The 12,489-nt window shown below is 40.6% G+C and overlaps 1 protein-coding gene across 2 annotated transcripts in view; it reads right to left on the bottom strand.

Annotated features, from left to right (window-relative positions):
• Positions 1-4,707: 4,707 nt before the first annotated feature.
• ZNF286A (zinc finger protein 286A) overlaps positions 4,708-12,489 on the bottom strand; it is a 29,892-nt gene continuing 22,110 nt past the window's right edge. The window contains exons 7-8 of one of the 2 annotated variants that reach the window (XR_008294068.1): positions 8,369-8,544; positions 4,711-7,893 (exon numbers count right to left, since the gene is read on the bottom strand). The gene's annotated coding sequence lies outside the window, so the exon portion shown is untranslated. Of the gene's footprint in view, positions 8,545-12,489 lie in introns of both variants that reach the window. The other variant, XM_053211860.1, reaches the window with a different exon arrangement.

Genomic DNA, 12,489 nt, shown 5'->3' with positions numbered 1-12,489 from the left:
GGGGCTCTTGGGATCACAAAGAGCCAATGGATACCTTTGGAGGAAATATGACATAACCCAGGGACTCTTGAACTGTGAAAGGAAAAAAATATAAGCGGGAGATCAAACTACTAGAGATAATAAATATGATAGCTGAAATGAAAAAAAAAATTGGATGAAGAGCAGATTCGACACTGCAAAAGAGAAGAATCACGCATTCAAAGGCATAAAAATAGAAACTGCCCAGAATGAAACACAGAGAGAAAATAGAGAATGAATGGAGCACCGGAGAGTTATAGTGTAATTAGAATCCTAGAAGGAAAGGAGAGAGTGAAGGATGACTGAATATGTTTGTTTCCCCCCTTTTTAAAATTTATTTATTTATTTTTCAGCATTTTATTTATTTTTGGGACAGAGAGAGACACAGCATGAACGGGGGAGGGGCAGAGAGAGAGGGAGACACAATCCGAAGCAGGCTCCAGGCTCTGAGCCATCAGCCCAGAGCCCGACGCGGGGCTCGAACTCACAGACTGCCAGATCGTGACCTGGCTGAAGTCGGACGCTTAACCGAATGTGCCACCCAGGCGCCCCCCCCCCCCTTTTTTAAATTTAAATTTTAGTTAGAATAATGACTAGAAACTTTCAAAGTTTGATGAAAATTATAACCCCACACATCCAAGAAGCTCAGTGAAATTCAAAGATGTGAAAAAATCACACCAAGGCACATCATAATCAAATTGTTACAAACCACTAATAAAGGAAAATCTTAAAAACAGAGGAGAAAAGGTCTGTATTTACTGGGTTCTAAGATAATTACTTTTCACCAGGATTAAAAAAAAAAAAAAAGAAAAGGAAGAAAGAAAAAAAGCAAGCAAGCCAGAGGACAATGGAGCACTTTTAAAGTACTGAAAGAAAGCAGAGGGGTACCTGGGTGGCTCAGTCCATTAAGCTTCTGACTTTGTGGTTCATGAGTTTGAGCCCTGGGTCAGGCTTGGTGCTGATAGCCTAGAGCCTGGAGCCTGCTTCAGATTCTGTGTCTCTGCCTCTCCCCAACTCATTCTCTCTCTCTCTCAAAAATAAATAAAAACATTAAAAAAAAGGAAAAAGAAAAAAAAAAAAACCCTGTCAGCCCAGAAATTTATACCCATTAAAATAGTGTCATATATGAAGGTGAACAGATAATGGGCTGAGATGGAATAGGCATGCTTCTCCCTGTATCCCCCATTAATTATAGCTAAAAACCCTTGATATTGTATAGATAAAACAAATATAAGAAGACTCTGAAATTTGGACCAAAGGCAGGCCAGCTAGGGATTGTGCAACGTGAAGAAAGACACAGTGGTAACTTTTCCACATTTTTGTTTTGCCTCATATACTCTGGCCTGGGTGCTTGGAGAAGCTGGCAACACAATATGCCAGTGGGTGCAGATTAAAAAAAGGCTCCAAGAAGAGCCTGTCTCTCTCCAGCCAAAGGACCAAGAAAAGGATAGCCTAGAATGACAGAAAACCTTTAAGAAAATAACCTCTACTCCAGCCAAACACCACAGAAAAAACTGTGGACCCATCTCATCCCCAACAGCAAAGATTGAAATGAGGGACTCTTCTGTCCCTGCAAGGATAATGTCAGAGAAGACAGTATGGGGAGCTGGGACTTTCATTTGCACCTGGCTGGTAGTATTGAGCCTCCCCACACACAGTGTCAGTGACAGCTATGTGGTAGGTAAGAGAATGCCTCTTCCATCCTCAACAAGGTGTTGTTAATGGTGGTGGTCTAATAGGGAGCCTGAAATTCTACCTCTGCCCAGCAGTAACAAATTCCCCTCCCCAGAGCTGTCAAAAGAAGCTGAGTATCTTGGACTTCCATTCCCACCTAATGCTAACAGCTCAGTGGTGAACTTCCTTCTCCCACCAGAGTGATGTCAGGAGAAGCCTGCTAAATCACAAGATTCACATAAAAATCCAGAGTATCATAGTACTCAAAAGTGTCTCCAAATTTGACTAAAGACATACATCTTCAGATTCAAAAATCTAACAAAATGCCAGCAGGATAAACACAAAGATATGCAGTCTAATAAGACAGCTAATAATCAAACTTCTGAGAACTAAAAAAGATGAAGAAAAATCCTGGGAGTGGCAAGAGAAAAGGGATACCATATCAGCAACAGAAAAATAATTCAAATGATAGTGGACTTCTTATCAGGAAACATGGAGGCCAGAAGTAGGTGAAACAACGTTTCTCAAGTGCTGAAAGAAAATAACTGTAAATCCAGAATCTGAGTTTAATCAGTGACAATGCAGCAAAAATTCTTCCCATCATGTTTCTCCCCTTGTACTGCAATTTAAAGGTACATTGGAACAAGAAAACATATTGTTAGATATAAAATGTGATAGCATTCTTCCTGAAGATGAACCAAAAACTATTTGATGACGACACTCAATAATTTAAAGCAGAGAAACTGGAAGAGAAGCTAAAAGTGAAAGAATGAGAAACATCATGGGTTAAAATAGATGATCTAGAAAAAAAAAATTCCCAGTATGTAGTAGATAGTCAAGCAAGTGCCTTCTGGTCGCAATGGCGACAGACGGTCTTTATTTGAAGATGTGCAGACACTAAGTGCATGAAGAGGTTTGCCAGGCATAGAAGGATCAGAAAGACTGTCCTCTCTTCCACCTTGGCAGTGGCAGAGCTGTTCAGAATATGCATAGCTGAGAAAACCTCGGATGCTCGTTTCAGAGACGATGAGCTGGGTTCCCAGGAGGGACATTAGTTTTTCATGGTGGAACCCATCAGGGCATGGGGATGCATTTTTTTTTCCTGGATTCTGTAGAAAATACGTACGTTTCTTGTGCCATACAAATCCATTCCACTTGAAAGTCAAAGCTTTCTCCATCCCAGTTCCAGGAAGTACAGATGTCTGCAGTAGCTCAAGATTGGGCATTCAAACGATAGTGAATTATCAGATTCCATTTTCATAAATATTTCATCACATTTTTTGGGTGCTGGTGTCATCATAACCCCAGCGTATTCGTAACTAAAAATATTTCACATAATTAGAGCTATAGAAAAGCAACCTGGTCATCATCTACACGTTCCACCAAAATGGAATTTTTGGCCACTTAAAATAGGTGGTTCTATGATATCAATATTTTTCAAAGGTACATTTTAAAAAGTACTACACATATAAGACTTTACAACCTTAAAGTTCTTTCCAGGTGATTGTTACCAGCATTAAAAAAAAAAAATCATAGAAATCGTTCTTTGCTTTTGCATTCTAACATGACTCATTGGAAAAAGTGACATGGCAATCGTCAGTCACTGTTCTTTTCTAGGGCATTTCCTTACTTTTGTTAGTGATTTACATGTATACATGTTCACCTTCTTTTATGTATATCCAAAGTCTTGTTTCCAAGTCTTTTGTATAGCACCAGGATTTCAAAAATAGAGTGGGAGAAATTTATTCTAAAAATATTGTTCTGTACTTTGACTGGAATTGGGATTAAAAATTGTGTTTTTTTAATGCTTTTTATTATGTATTTATTTTTAAGACAGAGAGAGACAGAGTATGAGCAGGGGAGGGGCAGAGAGAGGGAGGCACAGAATCTGAGGCAGGATCCAGGATCCGAGCTGTCAGCACAGAGCCCGATGTGGGGCTTGAACCCACAGACTGTGAGATCATGACCTGAGCCAAAGTCAGATGCTTAACCAACTGAGCCACCCAGGCACCCCTAAAAATTGTATTTTTAGGAGCGCCTGGGGGGCTCAGATGGTTAAGTGTCAGACTTTTGACTCCAGCTCAGGTCATGATCTCAGGATTGTGAGATTGAGCCCCACATCAAGCCCCACATTGGGCTCAACACAGAACCTGCTTGAGATTCTCTCTCTCTCTCCCTCTGCCTCTCTCCCCCACTCTCTCTAAATAAATAAATGTTTAAAAATTATATTTATATATATTTTTTAAAGTTTATTTTGAGAGAGAGACAGAACAGGGGAGGGGCAGAGAGAGAGAGGGAGAGAGAGAATCCCAAGAAGACTCCATGCTGCCAGCATGGAGCCCGACATGGGGCTTGAACCTACAAACTGTGAGACCATGACCTGAGCCAAAGTCAAGAGTCAGACACTTAACTGACTGAGCCACCCAGTCAACCAACCATGTTTTTATATTTTTATTTGAAGATTTTTTTTCTTACTCAGCTTTGTTGTTGTCAAACTTAATGAACAAGACTCTTGAACATAATAAAAAATAGTGTCTAACCATTCCACATTTTTGTAGAGGGTTAGAATGAGATCATTTTAAGTTAAATTAGTTCTTGGCCAGGGCGGCTGGGTGGCTCAGTCGGTTAAGCGTCCGACTTTCAGCTCAGGTCACAATCTCGCGGTCCGTGAGTTCGAGCCCCGCGTCGGGCTCTGGGCTGATGGCTCAGAGCCTGGAGCCTGCTTCCGATTCTGTGTCTGTCTCTCTCTCTGCCCCTCCCCCGTTCATGCTCTGTCTCTCTCTGTCTCAAAAATAAATAAACGTTAAAAAAAATTAAAAAGAAAATAAATTAGTTCTTGGCCTAATGCAAACTACAGCTGCCTTTAGGCATAATGTAACAAAAAAAAATCTTGTATGTGCTGGGCATTACCACGATGTTCAGTTATTGACTTAATATTGTTCCTAAGAGCTTAGAGAAAGCAATACTGAAGATGATTTTATTTATTTATTTTTTAATGTTTATTTTTCAGAGAGAGAGAAACAGAGCATGAGTGGAGAAGTGGCAGAGAGAGAAGGAGACACAGAATCCGAAGCAGGCTGCAGGCTCTGAGCTGTCAGCACAGAGCCCGATGTGGGGCTCAAACTCACAAACTGCGAGATCACGACCTGAGCTAAAGTCAGATACCTAACCAACTGAGCCACCCAGGTGCCCCAAGATTCACTTATTCTTAACATCTTATTCTTTTTGTGTTATCATGTACCCTCTCTATATATACATATTTTTTTTCTGAATCATTTGAGAGCAAATCGCATGCATTATGCTTTTTTACCTCTACATACTTCAATGTGCATTTCCCAATAATAAGGATTTTTACACATGGTATAGTTATCAACTTCAATAAATTTAACATGGATGTAATACTTTTATCCACTCTACTGCTTGTATTGCACTTTTGAAAAACGGAACCAATATGTCCTTCGTAGTATTTTTTCTCCTGCGTAGGATCCAGTTAAGGATAATATATTGTATATAGTCATCACGTCTTTAGTTCTTAACCTGGAACAGGGATTCCACCTTTCTTTGTCTTCTATGTCAGTAACATTTTTAAAGAATGCAATCTTTAAAAAAAAATTTTAACCTTTATTTATTTTTGAGATACAGACAGAGCATGAGTGGGAGAGGGGCAGAGAGGGAGGGAGACAGAATCTGAAGCAGGCTCCAGGCTCTGAGCTGTCACCACAGAGCCCAACATGGGGCTTGAACACACAAACCAGGAGATCATGACCTGAGCTGAAGTCAGGCACTTAACTGGCTAAGCCACCCAGGTGCCCCAATCTTTTGTTGCCAATAGTCCTCATTTTGAGGTTTGTTGAATGTTTCCTCATGATTGGATTCCAGTTATGCATTCTCTAATATTACATAAATTATGTTGTGTCCCCATGGTATCACATCTGAGGCACACAATTGCCATCTGCCACTTGTTCAATATATTAATTTTGATCATGTAATCAGGGTGCTTCCCATATAGTAGTATAAAATTATGAGTATATAATTTTTTCCCTTGCAATTGCCAATTGTAACAAGCAATTTATGGAGAAGATACTTTAATACTATGTAAATATCCTGTTCCTCATCACACTTTCTCCTTTTGGATTTACCATCCATTGATGATTCTTGTCTGACCAATTTTGATTGTCATGGCTGCAAAATGATGATTTTCCAGTGTCACATTTACCAGTTTGCATTGGGCATTCTACTGCAAGCAAGGGCCTCTGCTCTCCCTTGTTTATTTACCTCTTTCTTCCTTCTTCCCTCCCTTCTTTCCTTTCTTCCTTCCTTCCTATCTGAGAGAGAGAGAGATTCTAGTGAACTCCCTTGGTAAACGATATTTCACATGTTATCACGACTTACTGCAGGGGGTATTGGGCATGTCCTGTGTGACTCTAGTGCCAAGAGAACTCTTGGAAGCTTATACCTTGTTTTCTCCAGACTTTGTCCCACGCACCTTTTCCCTTTACCAATTTTGCTTTGTATCCTTTTACTGTAATAAATCACAGCCACAAGTATGGCAATATGCTGAACCCTGTTAATCCTTCTAGCCAATCATTGAGGCTGGGGGTCATGTTGGGGACCCCCCTCCCCAGACACATATAAAAGAGAATGGGATGTTGCTTCTGTTTTTCAAGAGAAAAAGTAATTTTTCCTTTTAAAAAAATGTTTAATGCTTATTTATTTTTGAGAGAGAGAGGGGGAGAGAGAGTGTGCATGAGAGGGGCAGAGAGGGAGACAGAATCCAAAGCAGGATCCGGGCTCTGACCTGTCAGTACAGAGCCTGACTCGAACCCATGAACCGCAAGAACATGACCTGAGCCGAAGTCAGAAGCTTAAATGACTGAGCCACCCAGCTGCCACACAAATACTTTTTTCTTAGAGTCTGGTTGTTCTAAGATGTGAAAAGATAGTAAGAGACAAAATTAGAGTGGATACAGTAAGTTTTAGAAGGTCTGAGGAAAAGTGAACTTTATTTGTTGTACTTTATAATGGCTGCAAATACTGAAAAGAAGCAATAAAATGTGTTAAAATTTTGACAAAAACTGGCTTGATTTTGATGGGTTTATTCATTATATGTTTGCAAAATCTTTGATTCTATTTTTTTAAGTAAACTCTACCCCCAATGTGGGACTCAAAGTTATGACCCCGAGATCAAGAGTCACATGCTCCATTGACCGAACCAGCCAGGTGCCCCCAAAATCTTTAACTCTAAATATTATGTTTATATAACATCAGAGTTTGGTTATATCCTTGTGTCAGTGATAGTCTGCTCTTAACATGAGGAGGTGAAAAATCATTCTTAACTTTCTGCATAATCTGTCCAGGTACTACAGATTCAGTCTCTCACCAGAATTATGTTTTGTGCTTTGTGCTAACTTTGTCATACTCTTGATTTAAAAAAAATAAACAGGCCCCAAATAGTCCTTTACCTAGGAGCCTGTGATATGGCACCCACAAAAGGAGAAATGCAAGAAATATTTAGGTTTGTTTGGTATGTTTCATATTTATTAATTAGCTGAGAATTATTGTTGACAGCTGCTCAGCTTATGGGAAGAGATACCAAATAAAAGAGAATATAAGCCTTCTTGAGACTAACTTGATACAAATATGTTATTAAGATAAGTATGTTTCAGAGGTTGTCACTTTATTTATGGTTGAAATCCCTGGAGATGGTCCTCATGGCCCTTAATATGTTCTTAACCTCTGGGGAAACACTGATCAACTCCTTGAAAGACTCATGTATTATACACCAAGAAAGGATTTTATTCTCCTCTATTGAGATATTGTTGGTTACTGTAATAAATCAAGCAGGGCTAGCCAGTCTGATTCTGAATAAGTGGTTTATGCTTTCCTTTCTTCCTTGTCTGAAGGTTCTTCTATAAGCTACAAGCCAGAAACGGAGTCTTTAAAAAAAGAAGGAAGATGTAAACATTCCATGGAAATAACCTCACCGGATATCAGCTACTGCTGCTTCAAAGAACAGACTCATGGGTGCACACTTCCAAGCCAAAGCTGACGTTGCTTAGAGAACTGTCAGATTTCCGGGATTCTGTTTTTTTGGTTTTGTTTTTGTTTTTTTTTGTCTGGAAGCAGATTACTTCATGAGATCAGACTGTTAACCGACGATTCAGTGGAGGACAAAGAGTTAATTGAGGAGGAATGAACGACCTGTTAGATGAAATATACTTGTGATTATCTGTTTAGAGCATTTTGGTAATTTAAAAAATATTCTATCTGATAGACGTATGAGGAAGCCCTTTCTCTTCTTGATCTGTTTCTAACGCTCAATTTAGTAGACTGTGCCTTTGCAAATGGAAATAAAATATCCCTTAAAGTGTGAAAATTTAAAGCTTAAATGGGATTTTGTTCTCATTATCACTCAGAATTAAGGAGCATATACTTTTATGGAGTCTATTTTCTTTTCATAACAATGCAGTTATTTGTATAGAGTAACTGCAAAAAGCATTCGTCCTCCTTTTTACCAAGATAAAACTGAACAAATCAATTATGCAAATACAGCTTTGGAGTTATATTTAAGAATCTATCCTGCTCAGCCATGAGCAGTCCACCATCAAGGAAGAATGTTTTATTTCATATATAGAATCAATACCTAGAGAAGCCGTCTAGGAAATGTCTATGGTACCTATGCTATGGCTTTCAAGATCCCAGCCCTACAAGTCAAAAAGAAGGTCACTCTCCGGTAGAACAGGAGCTGTAACAGATCTGGGGAACCGCAAAAGGAGAGGAATTCATCCATATTTACAGGTATTACAGGTGGAACTTGATAGAGATGAATCCATTGGGTTTAGTTTTCTAGCCCTGGAACAGAAGAACAAATAAAAGCAATCTTAAAAAAAATCTCCAGGGGCACCTGGGTGGCTCAGTCGGTTAAGCGTCCGACTTCGCCTCAGGTCATGATCTCACGGTTTGCGGGTTCGAGCCCCGCGTTGGGCTCTGTGCTGACAGCTCAGAGCCTGGACCCTGCTTCCGATTCTGTCTCCCTCTCTCTCTGCCTCCCTCTTACTCACTCTGTCTCTCTTTCTCTCTCAAAAATAAACAAACATTTAAAAACATTAGAAAAATCTCTAGAATGATGGGGACCATTGAGGATGGAACCCCAAATTCCTTATAAAGTCTCCAGTGAGAAATGTGTTTTCTGGCCTTAGTAGTTGCTCAGAACCAGACGGCCTGAGACTTGCTGGCATCATAACAAAGTGCCCTATAGCTGTACCATGTAAATGAAACCAAGTAACAAAACCACAATGAATCTGTTTTGTTTTTTTTTTAATAAAAAAAAAATCTGTAGAGAACATCTATGAACACAGGGCAGACTGTTAAGAAAATTTTATCCAAAACTTGGAAACAAGGCAAAATTCTGGTTACATGTGAACATCAAAATGCAACTTTATCTGAAAAGCCCATTTAAAGGTGATTTGGCTCTTCAGGGGGCGCCTGGATGGCTCAGTCGGTTGAATGTCTGACTTTGGCTCAGGTCATGATCTTGAGGTTGGTGAGATCAAGCCGCACATTGGGCTCACTGCTGTCAGTGCAGAGCCTGCTTCAGATCCTCTGTCCCCTTTCTCTCTGTCCCTCACCTGCTCATGCTCTCTCTCTCTCTCAAAAATATATAAACATTAAAAAAAAGAAAAGGCTATCTGACTCCTTGGGGTAGTATAACTTTGTTTGACTTACTATTTACTATTGATTAGGGCCTAACTCTGTGAAGCCATTTGCTGCCCTGTTAAAAACAAAAGCAAAACCCTTGATAAGTTGCAAAGGATTTCTACTTGGTAGAAAAGATGACCTCAGAGTTTGTGGTTTTATTGCCCTGTACGACACTGGCCAGTTTTGTATCTCATTTAGCAAGCTTATCCCAACATGCTTTCCTTCACTGACCGTTTCTACACCGTCTCTGGTATCCATCTTTGAACGAGCATTATTAGCCAGGTAGTTCCCTCATTAATGAGTCCAATAAATCTTCGTCACAGGCTTACTATAGAACAGTCATACTTTTAACTTAAAAACAAAAATTTAACATATCCTGTCTCCCAGGCGGAAAAAAAAGAGCAAAATGTAATGCTTCTGTTTCTGTACTGGATAACGTACACCAGTTTTGTTCCAACCAAGAGTGGGATAATAAAAATACAAATAATGTCTAAAGGAGTGTGTGTGTATCTGTACCTTTAAGAGCCCTTAATCATAGCTTTGAAACCTAGACGAGCAATGGAAGAACATGAATAACCCTACTCAGAAGGGTGGGACAGGGAGAAAGGCTAATCTAGAGTCACTGTCTCTTTCCCACATTACCGCTGCACAACCTCTGAACTTGCTCCTGGCCGTCAATTTCACCCCTCTCCAGTGCATTTGCCACACCACAGTCATGGGAATCTCTGACATACGAACTCTCACTTGCTAAACATAGCAACTGAAAGCCTCTTCCCTCCCTTCCATATCCATACTCCAGAATCAACTCCAAATGAACTTACAAGACCCTTCAAGATCTGCCTGTTGATGATCATTACGTCCTCAGTTACCACCAGTGCTACTCTTCATCTCTAAGCTCTAGGCACAACGTGCTAAACCACACATAGTTCCTAAAATACGCCATTCTCCACCTCACACATGGCTCCCTCTGCCTGCAATGTCATGCCTTCCCACTTAACTTCTTCAGCATGTGATTCCCTTTCCTTGAGATTCAGCTACGGTGACATCTTCCTGGCTTTTTGGATGCCAACTTCTCTGACCAAGAAAGGCTGGGTCTCTTACACACGTCTGTATGACAGCTCTTATCACACCACATTGTGATCGCTTGTTGACTTGGCCAAGTCTCTTAGCTAAAAGCAGAGTCTGTGTCTGACTCCTCATTTTATCCCTGGCACCTAGCACATACTAGGCCTAGCATATAGTGCCTGGCACCTAGAACAGTTGCTCCAAAGTCCTTGCTGAACAATCCTGGGTGTAGATATTGGGAGCAATGGTAAAAGATAGGAGACCAAAGGCTCAATGAACATGGGGAAGTGAGCAGGGAGTCAGAGATGGCAGCAAAAGGTAAGAAATGCTACATAGTCAGAGGCTCAGAGAAGGTGTTTACATATGAGGGGTGAGGAGGAAGGCTTAAAACACACAAGGATGCCATGCCACCTTCTACTAATCCTACAACAAGTGGAGAGTAGGAGAGTGGGCTTCCTTTCCAGGAAAGTGTTGCAAAGGAGATAGTTTTTCCTGGTCCTCACTTGAGGTTGGATTGGGGTACATGACCTGTTCAGGGAAATAAAACGTGAGTGGAAATGAAATGTGTCAGTGCAAGACCCTTTAGATCCTTCCTCTCCTTCTAGCATGGCAAAAGCAGTGTTTGAGATGATGGTTGCTTCATCAGCTTGGCTTTCTGAATGATTATAATGAGGAGAACCTTCCTGCCAGCCCACACTGAATAGGTCACACAAGCAAGCATCGAGAATGGGTGTTCTAGTGAGTAGGCGAAAACAATGATACTGCTGTGGTTTGCTAACCTCACAATCCAGTTATACGATGGGGAGGGGGGAAATCTGGGAGAGCTTTCTCTGATCTCAATGCAGGGGGACAATATCACATTCCACATCCTCTCTCTCTCTTCTTAGCATTCCTACTGCTTGAGAGTATCTGGAAGTAGATGTAGTCAGTCTCCACCCCCACCAGGTAAACCTTAGATTTCCCTCTCCCCCAGTTGTGCCTGTCACATACGATAGAATGGGACTTAAGCTGAGTTGTTATGTATACATGGCTCTAAATATAAAAGGAGATGTAATTAAGGACTTACAAACTAAGAGGCTAAAATCCACTTAAATCTGTCCTTTTCTGTGGGGGCATGAAAGATTTTTGTTTCAATATTTATGTCCATGTGTACATGAGGTCCTTTGAAATAAGATCCCTGGAGGTAAAAAGCCAAGTTCTTCCACCCTTCTGAGATGCCATAAATTTGAGGGAAACTACAGATCCCGAAGAGGACAGATCCATGTTCACACTACCTGTTTTCTCGCTCTATCTCCTTCCAGGTCTATAGTAGGCATAATGCCCTCATCCTGTACTTAGTAAGTTAAGCCCATGTCCCTGGATTGGGTGGGCCTAGATCCTGAGATAGTGGATTTTATTTTCTGCTCAGCACACATTCCCTTCTCCCCTTCTGGTAACAGAGACCTTGTGGGAAACCCATGCTACCATTTTGGATAAGGCTAAATTCCACCCTACCTCGCCCCATGTCAGAATACCCAATTCTTTTGGCCATAGTGATTGGTTCAATGGGTTCGTGATCCAAGCCATTCAATCATAATCTACCTTGCAACTTTGAATGGCCCCATAGACAATAAAATATTTTCTTTGGCATCAACAGCTGCCAGGGTAACTCAAGCCAAAAGCTGCCAATGGCCATCTCAGCCATTCTGTCTGCCTGAGAATAAAACGAATCTGGAGCACGATCTGATGACATATTTGAACCCCTGGATGCAGTCATATCTTAAGTTATGTCTAGCCCTTAAACTCATTAATCATGGTAGCCCTTTTGTTTATGCTTGCTTGAAATGGGTTTTCACTGATTAGAGTCCTGGATAGTTCAGTAGGTTTAAGTCACTATAACATGAGTTGCATGGGTCAATAAAATTGGGAAATGAGTTCAACTCCACATAAAATAACCACATTTTTGCTATGGCAAAAGTAACATATCACCTGGGGAACATAACTATTGATGAGCAAAGACTCTTTGCCAACCCATGATAGACAGATAGGACAAGT

The sequence above is a fragment of the Acinonyx jubatus genome, chromosome E1 (genome assembly GCF_027475565.1).
Source record: "Acinonyx jubatus isolate Ajub_Pintada_27869175 chromosome E1, VMU_Ajub_asm_v1.0, whole genome shotgun sequence".
Lineage (NCBI taxonomy): Eukaryota > Metazoa > Chordata > Mammalia > Carnivora > Felidae > Acinonyx > Acinonyx jubatus.
Note: the sequence above shows the minus strand (reverse complement) of the source record. Positions and strands in the feature narration are given on the sequence as shown.